This window comes from Gymnodraco acuticeps, unplaced genomic scaffold (assembly GCF_902827175.1).
Source record: "Gymnodraco acuticeps unplaced genomic scaffold, fGymAcu1.1, whole genome shotgun sequence".
NCBI classification, from domain to species: domain Eukaryota; kingdom Metazoa; phylum Chordata; class Actinopteri; order Perciformes; family Bathydraconidae; genus Gymnodraco; species Gymnodraco acuticeps.
In genome coordinates, this window is record NW_022990118.1 from 294,952 (window position 1) to 313,171 (window position 18,220).

Here is an 18,220-nt window from a genome sequence, read left to right on the forward strand (position 1 = left end):
AATACAACTGCTTTCATTGTGAGGCGATGTTTACAGTGAGAACAGCAATAATATATGTAACAGGCCTACATTACACACTTTATTTGTATGCTTTAGTAGATATCTACAAGTAAACAGTAGATATTTTTCATGAAACCATATAGTGCTTCACATAATAAAATATACAAGGGCTGTAGCCTGATATACATTATATGCTTTAGGAGCTGTATGTGTGTGTTGTACAGTCAGTAGGTGTCTGTTGTGGAGTGTATAGGTGTCTGTTGTAATTTAATTTGCCGCCAGCAGAGCCGGTGTGTGGGTTAGGGGTAACCCTAAACCCTAACCCTGACTAGTTATGAGCATTTCTTTGTAAGCCCCGCCTTTTTGCAAACAGGTTTAGATTAATGACGGGCATATTTATCGACTGAACATGCTCATTTTCTACGGTAATGTGTCTGACCCTCCACCGATGCTGTATACTAAGTTTGGCGTTGAAAAAGAAAACATGGAAATGTAAGGTAATATTTCACTGTTTTTAACATTATGCTAATAAAAAAAAAAATAATGAAGTAGGTGGAGCTTTGGGGTTCAAGGACATAATATTTAGAGTAGGTCCACCCCAATAAGTGGGCAAAATGTCAGGTCATTTGGAGTTACGGTGCAACTTTGTAAAGGTTTCCAAAAATGGAAATGTAGTAGTTTGGATTAATTTGTGACATGTAAATCGTCAAAAATGGTACATTCTCCGTAAGCTTACGAGCTCCCCATTTGAGCTAGCAACTATTTTCTTTACAATTTAGCATCCCCACCTCTACGAGGGATTTTTCAAAAATGTGCTCCGCAATTAAGTATCATATTGGATAGGGGCTGAACCTGTCATGCATTGGAATTTTTCCGATCATTCCCCTAGGAGGAGTTCGCAAGAATGTGCTTAAAATGGCTGAAAAACGCACTTTTTTCAAAATAGCCAACTTTCTGGGGGGCGGGGCTAATGGAATGTATCTACAAATATGTCCGCAATTCCATGAGGAATGTCTGTGCCAAAATTCGTGAAGTTCTAAGAAACTATATGTGACTACCACACAATAGGGGGCGCTAGTGAGCAGCTTTTTTGAAAAATTACGTTTTTTTTTTACATTCTCAAAAGGTCGTGGGCTCTGACGTGTGTCCCAAGTTTTGCGTCCGAAGCTCATTTTATGCTATCGCAATTTAAAAAAAATGTATAGGCCACGCCCACATTCTGGATTTGTTGCGACACTTTACATCTGAGTTCGTAGTCACCCCGAGAGTATGTGTACAAATATATATATATATTTGTCCATCCGCTCTTGAGTTATAAATTGGTGGTGTTTTTGGCACCCCCTATGGTCCAAAACGAAAATGCTTTCGTGTGCCTATTTCCCAAGACAGACTGAACCTTTCCACCAAAATCTGTGGTGAATAGATACATTGTTGAGGAGTTATGAGCATTTCTTTCTAAGCCCCGCCTTTTTGCGAGTACGTTTTAATTCATGGCGGAAATATTTATCGTTTGAACATGCTCATCTTCTAGGATAATGTGTCTGACTCTCCACCGATGCTGTATACGAAGTTTGGTGTTGAAAAACTGAAAATGTAAATTTAAGTGAATATTTAACTGTTTATGTAAATTATGCCAAATTTTTTTTTTTATTTAGGCGGAGCTTAGGGTTCCAAGAGGATTATTTGTAGAACAGGTCCGCCCGGATATGTGTGCAAAATGTCAGGTCATTTGGAGTTACGGAGCGACTTTGTAAATGTGTGTGTGTGTGTGTGTGTGTGTGTGAGTTGATTTGCCAGGCAAACAGGCAGATCTCAGTAGCTTATCTGACATATAATTGGTCAAAAATGGTACATTCTCCGTTAGCCTACGAGCTCCCCGTTTGAGCGAAGGACTATTCCTTGTCAATGTAGCATGACATTGGATATGCGCTGAAGTTGTCATGGATTGGAATTTTTCCGATCATTCCCCTAGGAGGAGTTTGCAGAAATGTCCTTAAAATGCATGAAAAATGGACATTTTTCAAAATGGCCGACTTGTTCAGGGGCGGGGCTAATGGAAGGCAAATTGAAATATGTGTGCAATCATAATAGCAATATGTATACAGCGTTTCGTGAATATCGGAATAACTATATCTGAGTAGTTTGGAGTAATTTGCGACATGTAAATCGTCAAAAATGGTGTATTCGCTGTTAGCTTACGACCTCCACGATTGAGCTATCAAAAATGTTCTTCTCAATTTAGCATCATATTGGATAGGGGCTGAAGTTGTCCTGGATTGGAATTTTTCCGATCATTCCCCTAGGAGGAGTTCGCAAGAATGTGCTTAAAATGCATGAAAAACGCACATTTTTCAAAATGGCCGACTTTCTGGGGGGCGGGGCTAATGGAAGGCAATTTGAAATATGTGTGCAATTATAATAGCAATATATATAAAGCGTTTCGTGAATATTGGAAAAACTATACGCGAGTAGTTTGGAGTCATTTGGAGTAATTTGTGACATGTAAATCGTCAAAAATGGAAAGTTCTCCGTTCGCTTACAAAGTCCTCGTTTGAGCGATCGACTATTTCTTCACAATTTAGCATCACATTGGATATTGGCTGAACTTGTCCTGGATTGGAATTTTTCCGATCCTTCCCCTAGGAGGAGTCCGCAGAAATGTGCTTAAAATGGCTGAAAAACGCACATTTTTCAAAATGGCCAACTTTCTGGGGGGCGGGGCTAATAAAAGCAAATTTGAAATATGTCCGCAATCATAATAGAAATTGGTATACAGTGTTTAATGAATATCGGAATAACTATATCCGAATAATTCGGAGTAATTTGCGACATGTAAATCGTCAAAAATTGTGTATTCGCTGTTAGCTTACGACCTCCACGATTGAGCTATCAAAAATGTTCTTCTCAATTTAGCATCATATTGGATAGGGGCTGAACGTGTCCTGGATTGGAATTTTTCCGATCATTCCCCTAGGAGGAGTGCGCAAGAATGTGCTTAAAATGCATAAAAAACGCACATATTTCAAAATGGCCGATTTATTGGGGGGCGGGGCTAATGGAATGTAACTACAAATATGTCCGCGCCAAAATACGTGAAGTTCTGAGAAACTATGTGACTACCACACAATAGGGGGCGCTAGTGAGCAGTTTTTTTGAAAATGTACGTTTTTTTTTTTACATTCTCGAAAAAGTCCTGGGCTCTGACGTGTGTCCCAAGTTTTGCGTCCGAAGCTCTTTTTATGCTATCGCAATTTTAAAAAAATATATAGGCCACGCCCACATTCTGCATTTGTTGCGACACTTTAAATCTGAGTTCGTAGTCACCCCGAGAGTATGTGTAACATTATTTTTTTTTAAATTAGTCCATCTGCCCTTAAGTTATAAATTGGTGGTGTTTTTGGCGCCCCCTATAGTCCAAAATGAAAATGCTTTGGTGTGCCTATTTCCCAAGACAGACTGAACCTATTTACCAAAATCTGTGATGTTTGGATTCATTGTTGATGAGTTATGAGCATTTATTTCTAAGCCCCGCCTTTTTGCGAGTACGTTTTAATTCATGGCGGAAATATTTATCGTTTGGACATGCTCATCTCCTAGGGTAATGTGTCTGACCCTCCACCGATACTGTATACGAAGTTTGGTGTTGAAAAACTAAAAATTGAAATTTAAGTGAATATTTCACTGTTTATGTAAATTAGGCCAATTAAAAAAAAATGTAGGCGGAGCTTAGGGTTCCAAGAGGATTATTTGTAAAGCAGGTCCTCCGGGATATGTGTGCAAAATGTCAGGTCATTCGGAGTTACGGTGCGACTTTGTAAATGTATTCCGAAATGGGATTTTGATAGGTGGCGCTAGTGAGCAGGTTGGAATATTTAACCCATTGACTCCAGAATGTTGTAATTGTTACCGGTTCGGGTGTCCGTGCAAAATTATACAACTGTTTAAGCGTCCTAAAGCCCTCAAAAGCAGGAATGATGGCGACTAAGAAGAATAAGAAAAATTCCACCAATAACAATAGGTGCCTCGCACTTCGTGCTAGGACGCCGTTGGGTCCTAGTGCTCCGTGTTCGGGCTCTAATAAGAATTCCTCCAATAACAATAGGTTCCTCGCACTTCGTGCTAGGACGCCGTTGGGTCCTAGCGCTCCGTGCTTGGGCCCTAATGACCTCTTGCCTTTGACCAGTATAGTGTTATCAACAGCTCCCATAAACGTAAGTTCTAATATTACACTAGATAATAAACTAGAATGCTTTTCAGCCATTGACCTTGAAACATTTAATTCAATGATTCTCTCTTCTAAACCATCAACGTGCATGTTAGACCCAATTCCAACTAAGCTGTTGAAGGAAGTTTTTCCATTAATTAGCACTTCTTTATTAAATATTATGAATGTCTTTATTATCAGGCTATGTTCCACAATTATTCAAAGTAGCAGTGATAAAACCGCTTATTAAAAAGCACAACCTCGATCCAGAGGTTTTAGCCAACTATAGACCTATTTCTAATCTTCCGTTCCTCTCAACAATTCTTGAGAAAGCAGTCGCAAAACAGTTGTGTGATTACTTAAAAAACAATGATTTATTTGAAGATTTTCAGTCTGGCTTTAGAACACATCATAGCACAGAGACAGCTCTGGTTAAAGTCACAAATGACATTCTAATAGCCTCAGACAAGGGACTTGTCTCTATTCTTGTCTTGCTCGATCTCAGTGCTGCATTTGATACTATCGACCATGATATCCTATTGCAAAGACTAGAGCACTTAGTTGGCATACAGGGAACTGCTTTAGGCTGGTTTAGGTCCTATCTATCTGAACGCTCTCAGTTTGTACGTGTTAACGATGAATCTTCCACGCAAACCAAAGTTAGCCATGGAGTGCCACAGGGCTCAGTGCTCGGACCTATTTTGTTCACATTATATATGCTTCCGTTAGGCAATATTATAAGGAATCATTCTGTAAACTTTCATTATTATGCGGATGATACTCAACTATATTTATCAATCAAGCCTGATGAAATTAATCATCTAAATAAAATTCAAGACTGCTTTAAGGACTTAAAAACGTGGATGACCTTACATTTTTTTTATGTTGAACACGACCAAAACTGAAGTTATTGTACTTGGCCCGAAGAATCTACGAAACAAATTATCTAAAGATATACTAACTATGGATGGCATTAATTTGGCCTCCAGTGAGACTGTAAGGAATCTTGGTGTTATATTTGATCAGGATTTATCCTTTAACGCCCACATAAAATCAATTTCAAGGACCGCCTACTTCCATCTACGTAACATTGCAAAAATCAGGCCTATCTTGCCTCAAAACGATGCAGAGAAACTACAAAGCCCTTAATGGGCAGGTGCCATCTTACCTTAAATAACTCATTATACCCTACTGTCCTATTAGGGCATTGCGTTCCAAGAATGCAGGGTTGTTGGTTGTTCCTAGAGTCTCTAAAAGTACAATGGGAGCCAGAGCCTTTTCTTATCAAGCTCCACATTTGTGGAATCAGCTTCCAGTTTGTGTTCGGGCGGCAGACACCCTATCCGTTTTTAAGAGTGCGCTTAAGACCTTCCTTTTTGATGAAGCTTATAGTTAGGGCTGATTAGATTCAGCCCCTAGTTTTGCTGATATAGGCTTAGTTTATCGGGAGACATCTTACTTCTTCCTTCTCTCTGTCTATACCTGTGTACTCTCATGTTCTGATTAACCCAGCTTCCCCAAATGTCTTTCTTTTTGGTGTCTATATACGCCGGGATCCGGAATCATGGATGATCCTGCGGTCCTGTGTCCTGGATCGCGAGCCCTGGATTGCAAGTCGTGGCTGTGGTCCTGGATCATAGGTCCTGGATGGATATCCTAGTGGATTCATCTTCCTATTATACACACATGCATTTCCAAACATTTGGACTACCTGTTGAAAATGTATTATCTTTTCAATGTACACACGGCATCTATTGCACGTCTGTCCGTCCTGGGAGAGGGATCCCTCCTCTGTTGCTCTCCCTGAGGTTTCTCCCATGTTTCCCTTTAAACTGTGGGTTTTCTCCGGAAGTTTTTCCTTGTACGATGTGAGGGTCTAAGGACAGAGGGTGTCGTATTGTCACACTGATATTCTGTACACACTGTGAAGACCACTGAGAAAAATGTAACATTTGTGATATTGGGCTATATAAATAAACATTGATTGATTGATTAATTGATTGACCTCCTCGGCCTGTACCTCGAAGAATATGAATATTGATATGGCTGGGTGGAGTGGCCTCATTTATGCTGACATATTCTTCATGTCTCAACCAAGTTTCAGTGAGACAGCATATATCAATATTATTATCTGATATTAAATCATTTACCAATATTGCTTTAGATGCTAGGGATCTTATGTTTAAGAGACCACATTTAACCTGTTAAGCACCGCCCCCCCGATACCAGGGGAAATACACGCCATCTGCAGGAAACAGCGTCTGAGTACATCTTAATATTCAATAAACTATGAATGTTTTATATCCATGTAACGGGAAGAAACTCAGCTAACTGATCTTTTTTTTTTTTTTTTTTTTTTAAACCTAGAGCTGAGCCTATGAATTAGCCACGAGCGGGAAAATGCTATCGCATTACTGCACAGAAACTCACTCATAACTCCATTATTACTTATCGTAGCTGCAATTCGCATCGTGACATGACACAGAATCGATGGGTACATACATCATCACTCCATGATAAGAACTCGCGAAGATATTAACAAGAACAGACATCAAAACATGTGGCGTAGCTAAAAACGGCAAAATGGCTCACCTTTGTCGTTGTCTGGTAAAAAGTGGTCTTCAATGGCATTAAAACGATAAAAACGCTGCTGAAGTTAATCCATAGGTTAATCCAATGTGTCTGTGTCCCTTTGAAATGATTTCTGATAATCCATAAGCAATAAACCTGCTTTTCTGTTTCCAGATGTCAGAGCGAGAGATAGGTTTGCTCTCATGCAAAACTGTGTGCACATAGCTTTAATTTCTCAATGGTAAGGTGTGTGTATGTGGAAATTCCCCTTCGATTCTATTGGCTCTAACGGTCAAAAAGAGATGTCAATCACCAAAATCGACCAATGGGTTCAAGAGAAACGGTAAAAACGGCCATTTCCACCCAAATCACCTCAGAGGTGGAGTTTTTTTTTTCTAAACCTCTCTAAAAAGGTCAAATGTCACTTGTTTTGCATCAATCTTGATACAGGGTAATTATTATATGTTGTACTTTGGATTGCTAAAGCTTTTAGTCTACCTTACCATCATCCAAGGGTGGTTTTCACTACAAGTAAAAAATAACGTTTGGACGGACACTATAATTCACAGTTTTTTACTATGTTCAATCTGAATTTTCTTTAAATAAAAAACATCTATATTGATTCTGACTTTTCTACATCCAACTCACAGGTTTATCATGAAAGCTGTGACTACTCCTCATCCACGTGACCTAGGAAATCGATCCAAAGAGCCCTTCCGTAAACACGGGGGCTCCCAGGAAATCATCACGGTCTTTTAGGAAAGTGCCATGCGGCATGATCCCCCCCAACACACCCGTGTTTATTTGCAGCTGCCCTGTCACGCGGCAGCAGGGCAGAGGCTCTCTGCCCAGCCTGCTCCGCCGCCATGGTCATCACCTAGGGGCAAGTACAGACCAGGGCGGTGGATTTCCATGGACCCGGACCCGGAAGTGCCCGACAACGAGAAGTCCTCGTCATCCTCCTCCCCGGCAAATGGCACCTCAGCCATATCCTGGTCCCCCAAAACACTCAAAGCAGAGGTGGTGGGGATCGGTGCCCACTATTAAGCCAGGGCACGAAGGACAGACCCGGGTCTCTAGAAGTGGCGACTCCATTAAGGTATGTATGATAACTCTTTCTTCTTCTTTCAAACGTTTTACTTTCTCTGCTTCAGCTGTTGCTCGCTCGCTGAAGACAGTCAGGAGGCGTGGCCGGTGGGCTTGCGCACGCATTCAGGTAGGCCCGCCCCGAGGGGCTGGCTACGTTTATAGATATCTCAGTAGGTGAATGCTTGCATAGTATGGTTAAGAGGTAGTACCAAGCGGCAAAGTCTGGGGAAGAGCCGGGACGCCAATACGGAAGTGCCACACACTGCAGTTTATCTAGTGGCCAGTAGGAGCAGTCTGCAGAAAGGAGCAATTTCCATAGACCCCCATGTTAAAATGCCCAACTTTAAAGCAGAAATAAACATGTTTACATCGTGGTTCAAAAAACCATATTCTCTGTATAGTTAGATTCCCCTTCATGACTACTGTGTGGGGGGTGCATTTTTTCTCAACTCATCTGTTTAATTAATATTAAGCCTTAAAGTTATGCATATATTAGGGCGTGGTCACATTGAGTGACAGCTCTGTCAAGTGACTGCTGCTGCTAGCTTCTTGTCTCTCTGCTACCTGCTCCGTGAAGCTAGCTACAGGGACTCTGCCTGCTCAGCTCATCCAGGGAACACAACTTGAAGCCGGCCGTGGTTGTTTGTTCTTCATGCTTATATATCAGACTATTGTGACTCGCTCTGCGGTTAAAACAGACGGTGCATGAATGCGGTTTTTGCGGTAAGTGAAATTCGAGTACTTATTGATGTGTTTATGATTTGAATCAGCTACGTAATGAATGTTAAGGCTTGGGTTAGCGTGTAATGGCGCGTTTCCACTGCAGCGGGTAGCTCGCTTTAAGCGTGCCGAGCCGTGCGGGGCCCGTTTTTGGTTGCGTTTCCACTTGGCCTAGTTTTGGCCCGGGGCTACTTTTTCACCTTTTTTCTGGCCCGACTAAATCGTGGTTCTAGGGCCAGGAACAACCAGGCTGAGTCAGGCTGAGTATGCTAAACTAGAGAGAGAATCGCTGGCAAGGGGGCTACAATTACAACAAGATGAACATATTTGACCGTGATTTAAATGTAATACACGTTTCAAATTGATGCCGAAGTAACAACATACTGATACCGGTTAGTAAAAACCATTAATTAATGCTTTGACAAGTCTGCAGACAGACGGCAGGCGAAAAACCCTTTTAAAATGCGTGTTTTCTAAATGGAGCTTGGCTAAGCTAACGTTATATATGCTCCGACCGTCCACACTCACAACAACGGCCTATACAGACATAAATAAACCAGTGACTGTATTCGCCATGACACAGGCAGTCTGTGGTTTGCACTTGTTTAACTTTTGTCTAGTTTCTGAACAGATATGAGGAGCTGTGAGCTCTGAGTGCTAAGAGCTAACGGCTGTGTTGTTTTTCTGGGGCTCTCATTGAAGATGACGTCACGGCTCCGCCTACACTGCATTACTATAGTAACTGCCCCAGTTCCTAAACTGTAATGGAAGCGCAGCATTAAAGTGAGCCGAGCCTAATAAGGCCTAATCAAACCGAGCGAGGCAGAGCGAGGCCGAGCGAGGCCTGCAATGGAAATGCGCCATAAGTGAGTGGTAGCTACATTGGTGCTAACGATGCTAATTGTAGTCTCCAAGTTAAAACCATAGACTGTATATATAAAGGTTAAAACGAAATAGACAAGTGTTAAGCGTTAAGTGGGATAATACTGTTGAACAAACGGCTTCTGTTTGAGGTTGATAAAATAAGGTCATCCTTGTAACTTAGAGAGATATTTTATTATGTAGGTAGGAACTGTATGCATCTAAGGTTAATTTAAATTGGCTATGCTCAAGTATGTAGACAAGCTAATGTCGAAGTAGTGTATGTGAAATCAACCTCACAATATATATATTACAATTATTAATGTCATATTTCAAGATGATTACTTAGATATTTCAATATGGTTGGTTGAACTGGAGTTCATTATTGAGCTTACACGTTAACGTCACAGTCATCTGAAGAACGAACCCAAACCTTGTTGTTTTTATTAATTGCATTACCAAATGGGTATCAAATAAACAGTAAGCATTGGTAACACAACTTCCAAAGTTACAGTAAAATAAAAAGGACCCTGACTCGGACAATACACAATCCAACATGTTCAACAGAAGAGAATCAGTTATATTGTTTGTACACATGGTACTTTACATATATCTGTTTGTTTAAGGTGTCCAGGTGATGCAGACAGGCTGGACCAGAGAGTGAGAGACATAACTGGACTCCTCACAGCAGTGAACGTCAGCATAGGTACAAAGACTCTATTTTCATACTGTACAAAGAATCAAGAAAGATATTTGCTTAAATAAATGAAGTATTGACTTGAATACACTGATATACATTTAATTAAACAATACTAAATACTAGATCACCGACACATCAGTTAAGTTGAGGGGGTTTTCCAAGCAAAAAGTTACATTTAGATGTTAACAAGCAATATGATTGTGTGGAAATGAGACCTTGTGTCTCAATGAGATCTACACCTGTATAAATAAAGGCTAAAGAAATTTGACAAGTTTTGTCAGCTTTCTAATTTAATGTATTGAAGGCAAAGATATGTAACACATAGTGATAACTGCTACTATTTATCTCTCAATATTGTCTGAAAAACAGAATACCGTATTGTTTAATACAGTATTTATCCACATTCATGGTAATATTTGTATATTCAACAAAAAACCAAAAAATGTCTTCATATTAATAATAATAATAAATCATATGTGTCCGAATGGGAGTAGGAGGAAGCAAATGCTTATTAATTCCCACCCCTTACTTGATCAATGATTGTCCTTTAAATCATTATGCAAGTTATTCCTACATACATTTACATTTATACATACATATACAATCAGGGCCGCCCCTGGCCAACTTGGGGGCCCAAGCGACATTGTGAGATGAGGCCCCCCCCCCCAACCGACAGTTGTTTTTGGAAACAAAGTAGGCTACTTTGCAAATATAATTCCTGTTTATTATTATTATCAACACAGTTACTTTTTCATACAGTGAGGTAAATGGTAAATGTGCATGTATGTCGTTCAGTATGTGTTTACAGCTGAATACGTCTGCATTTCCTGCCAAATACTAGCCTCAAAAAGATTAAAATATAATGAATGCAAATAAACTACTTCTACTAATAATATTAATCATAATCAATTCAATAATATAAATACTATATTATTTTTATTATAATATAGTTGTAATATAGTCAAGACAAAACATGCTTATGACATGCTCTAAAACTGATATTTCTTAAATCTGTATTCAAACGTAGTTCCCTCTGTCAGCAATGTATCAACAACTACACACATATTTCTATCAGTATTTCTCTGTGTTGTGGTTGACATGATGATGACTGTTAGGAGTAAAAGTTTACTTTTATTCATGTATTTTTTCTTTTAATGTTTCTTTTATTATCTTTTACTGTTTTTAAATGCCTTTGTCTGAATGTCTTTCATTTTTGTAAAGCACCTTGAATTGCCTTGTGTTGAAATGGGCTATATAAATAAACTTGCCTTGCCTTGCCTTAAGGGGAGAGGCTGAGCATCACCATGAAATGTGCAAATTTACATAAAAATGAATAAAAGGGGAAAAAATGCTCCATGTTTTTTAGGCTGTAAACTTGAACTGTTATGTAAGCCAACTAGACAGACAGTGTATCACTCGTCCTCTTGTACATCAGCAGATAAAAGGCATAAAATACTTGAATGAATGTTAAATAAAGAATGCTGGAAATACCTGCATCTCCATTAACATGTATGCTATGCAGAGACTGCCTTCTTCATGTCGTGAATTGCAGCTGATGTTTGAATTTGGCAATTTGACTTATAAAACATTCGCAAGTTGTACATTTGACTCATACAATAACCCACCTTCGAGTGATGCTCTAGTTTCTTCAAGTTTTGTTTTTTTTCCCTCTTGCTTGCCCCGGACTGAAACTGTCTTTTCACCGACATCTCTTCACCTGCATGTGGCCGTATCAAAGCCGTGATTGGTCAGATGTCGATTCATTGCAACGGTGTCGGTTTACAGACGTGCTCCCCTGCAGCGGAGAACTGCGCACAGCAGCTGAAGCCCTCTGGGCGGGGCCCCCTGCGCAAGGCGGGGCTCCATGCAGCCTGCGTGATTGGCCTGTAGGGAGGGGCGGCCCTGTATACAATCATTTCTCATCTTCAATCACCTTTCTTCATTCTCATATTTTTCAAAAAAAGTGTTTCTGTACATCCTTTTAAACTGAATTATGCTTGTGCTTTGTTTTAACTCCTGCTCCAAACCATTCCATAAAATCACCCCACAGATTGTTAAACTCATACTTCTCAGAGTTGTTCTGACCTTGAGTTGTTTAAAATGTAGATTTCCTCTCAAATTATACCCACCCTCTCGGTCTACGAACAATGTTTTTAATTTCCTAGGAAGTAGATTATGTCTTGCTCTGTACATGATTTGTGCCGTTTTAAATTTAACCAGATCAATGAACTTCAATATGTGTGACTTCAAAAATAATACATTAGAGTGTTCAAGATATCCAACATTATTGATAACTCTTATAGCCCTTTTTTGTAATGTGCATAACGGCTGTAGGTTGGTTTTGTACGTGTTTCCCCAAATCTCCACACAGTAAATCAGATTTGGCAATATTAGTGTGTTATATAGGTATATGTATATAGGTATACGTATGCAATGAGTTGTAGTCCAGAATGTATCTGGCTTTTCCCAATATTGCGATAGTTTTAGCCAGTTTTGCTTTTACATGAGTGATATGAGGTTTCCAGCTGATTTTGTGGTCTCAAACCACACCAAGGAACTTAATTTCATATACTCTTTCTATGTGTATGTTATCTAGTATTAATTGTATCTGTGGATTTGTTTTATGTTTTCCAAATAACATAATCGTTTGTTTAATGATAATTTGTTTGTGTCAAACCAATGTTTTACTTTAATAATTTCTGCTGTTATCATTTCCATATAACCAGTGTAATATATGTTGGATTCGCTCAGGTGTGGCAGGAAACACTACCACTTTGTCAGAACCTTCCAATAAATACAGAGGCAGCTTTGTACAAAATATAGGACAATCTTTATTTTAACAACACAGTTAATTGATAAGAGGAGAGGAGAGAACTGGAAGCGAGTCCACGGGGCACCAGAAACCCCCACTAGACTGTGGAATCTACTTTTAAATACCCTACAGCAGGGCTAGTTTTACTAGCGTTTAACGCGGCACACCACACCAAGAACACGGCATGCAAACACCCTCTGCCGGAGGCACACAACTAGGCAAAATGAACACACACAGCACACACACACTGCAATGACCCAACCAACAATTTAGGGCGAGAGCTCCAATTCGTGGTAGCCTCTCCCCTGCTGCTCTCCTTCCATACACTGTAAAATACTTCTAAAATCAGACATACAACAATATAAATGGGTGTACGTAACTCGCCAGTTAGCGAGACCCTCCCCCGGGGTCTACGCTTGGGACGCCGTCCAACTCCCCGGGGATCGGCTTCGCTGGACGACGTGAACTGAGTCACTACAGCTGATGTCCGTGTTGCTTGGGCACCGCCGTGCATAAGGAGGGATCGCGGCTCGCACTCACTAAAACCCCGGCCCTGACTATCTATAGGAGGTAACAGGCCTCCCGATCCTGACACTCTAACGCAGTGGTTCTCAAACTTTTTCTGTCAGGCCCCCCCTTTGGAGAAAAAAAAAGTCGGGCCCCCCCCAACACAAATAGTCAGGCTCAGTGGCGGCGACAGAGATTTCTTTTGGGGGTGCCGTGGGGTAGCTTGACGTTTCATAGAGGGTGCTCAAACATTTAGGGTTTTCCATTAATGTACCGGGCGCTACAGTGGAATTTTCTACAGCAACACTCCCCACACGCATATACACAGTGTACCCGCAACTGTTACAACGAAGGCTCGATAATCAGCTCACGGCATATAGGTGTAAGCAGGGGTAAAGTGCTATTTTTATAGGTGGTGTGTGGACCTCACATACTGTAAGGGGGTCCGGGGCAAGCTCCCCCGGGAAGATTTATTTTTAAATATTGAAGTTAAAAGCATCAATCTGGTGCACTTTGAGAGCAAAATTAAGAGACCTATGGATACATCTCTCAACACCCATTTGAAACAGAACTGTAAACAGATTTACTTTTTCTTTATGGATATTTTACAAATCACCCTTTTACACTTTATTCTTGTTTTACTGTCATATAGTATTTCATAGCTGTTTTTCATGTATTCTCTTATTTTTTATAACTATAATGATCATATAAACGTGTGCCTCGGAAATAATTGTTGACATTAATGGTGACCAAAACATTTGAGACCCACTGAGATAACACTGAGAGAGTCCTTTAGCTTACTGAGTCTCTCAGTCTGACAGGAGAGGACTCTCCTCCACTTTGTTGTTGAAAAAACTCCTTATATCCGTTAGCGTAGCTCGCTAGCACCAGAAGCTAACAACAACGATCTCCGATACCGGTGCGCTCTCTCACCATTATTCCTCCTGGTCTCTCGCGCCCCCCCTGGCATGCCTCTGTGCCCCCCAGGGCGTTAATCAAACATGTTTTAAATAAAAAGCACATATGGACAGAAGGTGTAAACCTATTAAATGTATAAGTAAACACATTTAGTCAAATAACGTTACAGACTAGGCCTGTGCAGTTGGTATCAGCTTTGCCCAGCATGGGCTCCTCCATCAGGCCTGGTCCTCCTCGCTGAGGAAAGACCCTCAGTCCTCTCCAAACCAACAGACAGGACGTCCATCACACGGAGGTTTCTCCCTGAAGTCTCTGCAGCTCTCTGGACACCATGCTGTCTCAATCCGTCCACACTGAATATGAGAGGGGGAAAATGAAAATAATAAATGCTTTAGACAATAAGAAACATAAAGTTGACTGTTGAGTTGCTCAGTTTTTTTAGATTGTCAATACTATTACTGTATAACTAATATCTCAGATTAAGAGGCACATTCAAATAAAGATTGGTCTTTAAATACATTTTGTCTTTTGAATTGTTTGTCTAAAGTCAAGGATCTATAACTGGTACTTAGTTTTAATGATAGTCTGGTTATTATGCTGTTTGGAGGAGGCCTCACAGGTAAGAGCGCTAACTAGCTACCATCACATGTACCTTAGCTTGACTTAAATGTATTAAACGTATAATTAAGTGATATCAAAATATAAATAACTAATGTCATGCAAACATATTAATATTTGCTTGATTCCAGTGTTGAATTTAGCACAATTGCATACAAACATTAAGGGGTTTTAAGATTCTGAAGTATTATGTTAAAAGCTCAATAACTTAGATTATTATTTATAGTTTTGCTGAATAGTTTCATGTCCGCTTACCTTAGAAACGTAAAATGCGACGGCCGTGTGCAGATGGGGAGCATGTTAGCTTAGCTTGGTAGCTTCAGCTAGCTCTGGAACTTCCAGCTCGGTCGCAGCAGGTCCCGCCTCGGCTCCGCCTCTTTGCCCTTATTTGGAGCAGGCTGGAATAGGCGGGAGTTGAACTTTGACGTCACTGTCGAGCCGTTAGTGGCCGACTCCGCCTACTAAGGGCTTCTCGGCAACTCTGCAGAATCCTATGGGTGACGTCACGGACCCTACGTCCATTTATATATACAGTCTATGGGTAGTACCCATAGAGTCCAGTAGAGGGCGGAGCCTGTGTAAGATATAACCACCATTGAATGATGGGATACAGGGGCGGATCTAGAAAAAAATGCATGGGGTGGCATGAGGTTGGCAGGAGAATTTCAGGGGTGGCATCCCCTGGCAGAAGTATATGCTGATTTAATCGCAGTCATATCAATCAATGTTAACTTGGAAAGCCACAATATTGATATTTTAACTCAATAACATAGGTGACATTATTGTGGCACATCAGTAAAGCCATAAATATAAATATATATAAGGTGGCAGACGTAATTTAATGAATTTTAACTGAATGAGTTGGTTTCACTCTTAGACCAGCAGGGGTACCAAATCTATGCAGACCGCTGCAATAAGTACAATAATTAACTGTCTCATCGATGTTTGTCTGAATGAATATGATAATATTAACAATCATATCATTCCTATCGGCTGTCAATCCCTTTTATGATTCACATATTCAGTGTTATTATTAAATAAACTATATTTTTTGGAGGAGTTAATGATGAATGTTCGTCTTGCTCACCCTCCTTCAAATTTGAAAAACAAATAATTACTATCATAACTCAAAATAATCAAAAGAACAGTTCAGCGCCCCACAACTTCATTGCAAACAGTTACAACCTTGACTTTACATCAGAAAGAACAAACATTAAATAAGTGACTAACTGCATCAATTAAGGTTAAAAAACGTGTATTCAGCTAAAACATATACATCGCTGTAGTGGAAAGTCCTTAGCTACTGGCCTAGTTAAATCAAAGTGGTTACTTTCTGTTGGCTGGGCAGTGAAGGTTTACACACCGTCTTATTTGACTTTCTCAGGACTTAAAACTGTTTTTTGGGGGCAGACCCCCACAAAGAAAAATATATATACACGCGTAAGGTCATCATCTTAACAGTTTATTATTCTCATCGACTCATCCGTGAGCAGAGCATCAAGTTGGCATGCCTATAACAGCTGAATGTGGCGATTACCATCTTGATCAGCAAAACGCCTCACAAACGATTTAAAGCTATGGTGCGTTTTGATTGAATGCTGAGTAGGCCTACAGCCAAACTTGACAGGCTCTTCTCTGTCATTGTAGACCGCAAATCAGTGGCGGCTCCAGAGTATTTGTGTTGGGTAATCTATGGTAGGGCTAACCCATACAGTGGTGGGGCTCAAGTCAGTATTTGCAATGTAATTACATACACGCTCCCCTTGACAGTGAAATGCCACACGTGAGGTTTAGATTATTTCCCTGTCTCAATCCAAATTGAACTGTATGAAATAAAAAGGCACATTTGTCTTGTAGCAAATAAAAAGGGCGACGTTAGATTTTTTAAAATACTAACATAAAATACACATTCTACTCTCTTGAGAAGAAAAATAAATAAATCTATTACTCCACGACATATTTAAAAAAATGAATGCCATTTTAGTTTTTTGTTACTTTGTTCTGAAAGGCAAGGCAAGGCAAGTTTATTTATATAGCACCTTTCAACACAAGGCAAAAAAAGCTGAACCTGCTGCTCCTCACTGAAGAGGGAAGAGGCTGTGTGAATTACTTTACATTGTGGATGTAAGGGAAACTTCTGTGTAGCAATGCAGTGGGAGTCACCGACTCATGAAAGAGACACAGGACGAGCAGGAGTTCTGATGTCAAACACCGGTAGTTTATTACAAGCATCGGCCGGAGAATTCATATCACAAGTCACAGCATAAAAAAGTTCTGACTGCACGGGTGGGATTTTTCAAAGATGTTTTGCCTTGCATGGCCTCAGATCTACTTCATATAGTAAACACATCTCTTCACTCAGGTATTTTTCCACAGGCCCTGAAACTGCAGTCATTAAACCGCTCTTAAAAAAGAATAATCTAGATGCTTCAGTAATGAACAATTACAGGCCCATATCAAACCTCCCATTTCTAGGTAAAATCATTGAAAAAGTTGTTTTTCAACAGTTGAGTAATTTCTTGCATTTAAATAACTGTTTCGATGTGTTCCAGTCAGGCTTTCGTCCAAACCACAGCACTGAGACTGCTCTTGTAAAGGTCTTCAATGACATCCACTTAAACACAGACAGTGGCAGAACTTCAGTGTTAGTATTATTAGATCTCAGTGCTGCGTTTGACACTGTTGACCACAGCATATTACTAGACCGACTGGAAAACTGGGTGGGACTTTCGGAAACAGTTCTAAATTGGTTTGAATCCTACTTAAAAGGACAGAAACAACTTTGTTTCTATAGGTAAATACACATCTGAGTTGACAAATATGACATGTGGGGTTCCAAAAGGCTCCATCTTGGGGCCTCTTCTCTTTAACATCTACATGCTACCACTGGCTCAGATAATGAAAAACAACAAAATAAGTTACCATAGCTATGCGGATGACACACAAATGTACATAACAATTTCACCAGGAGACTATGCTCCAATTCAAACACTGAGTAAGTGCATTGAACAAATCAATGACTGGATGTGTCAGAACTTTCTCCAATTAAACAAAGATAAAACTGAGGTAATGGTTTTTGGAGCCAAGTCAGAACGTATCAAAGTTAGCGCTGAGCTTCAGTCTGCAATGTTCAAAACAACAGATAAAGCCAGAAATCTAGGTGTAGTCATGGACTCTGACCTGAGTTTCAACAGTCACATTAAAACAGTTACTAAATCAG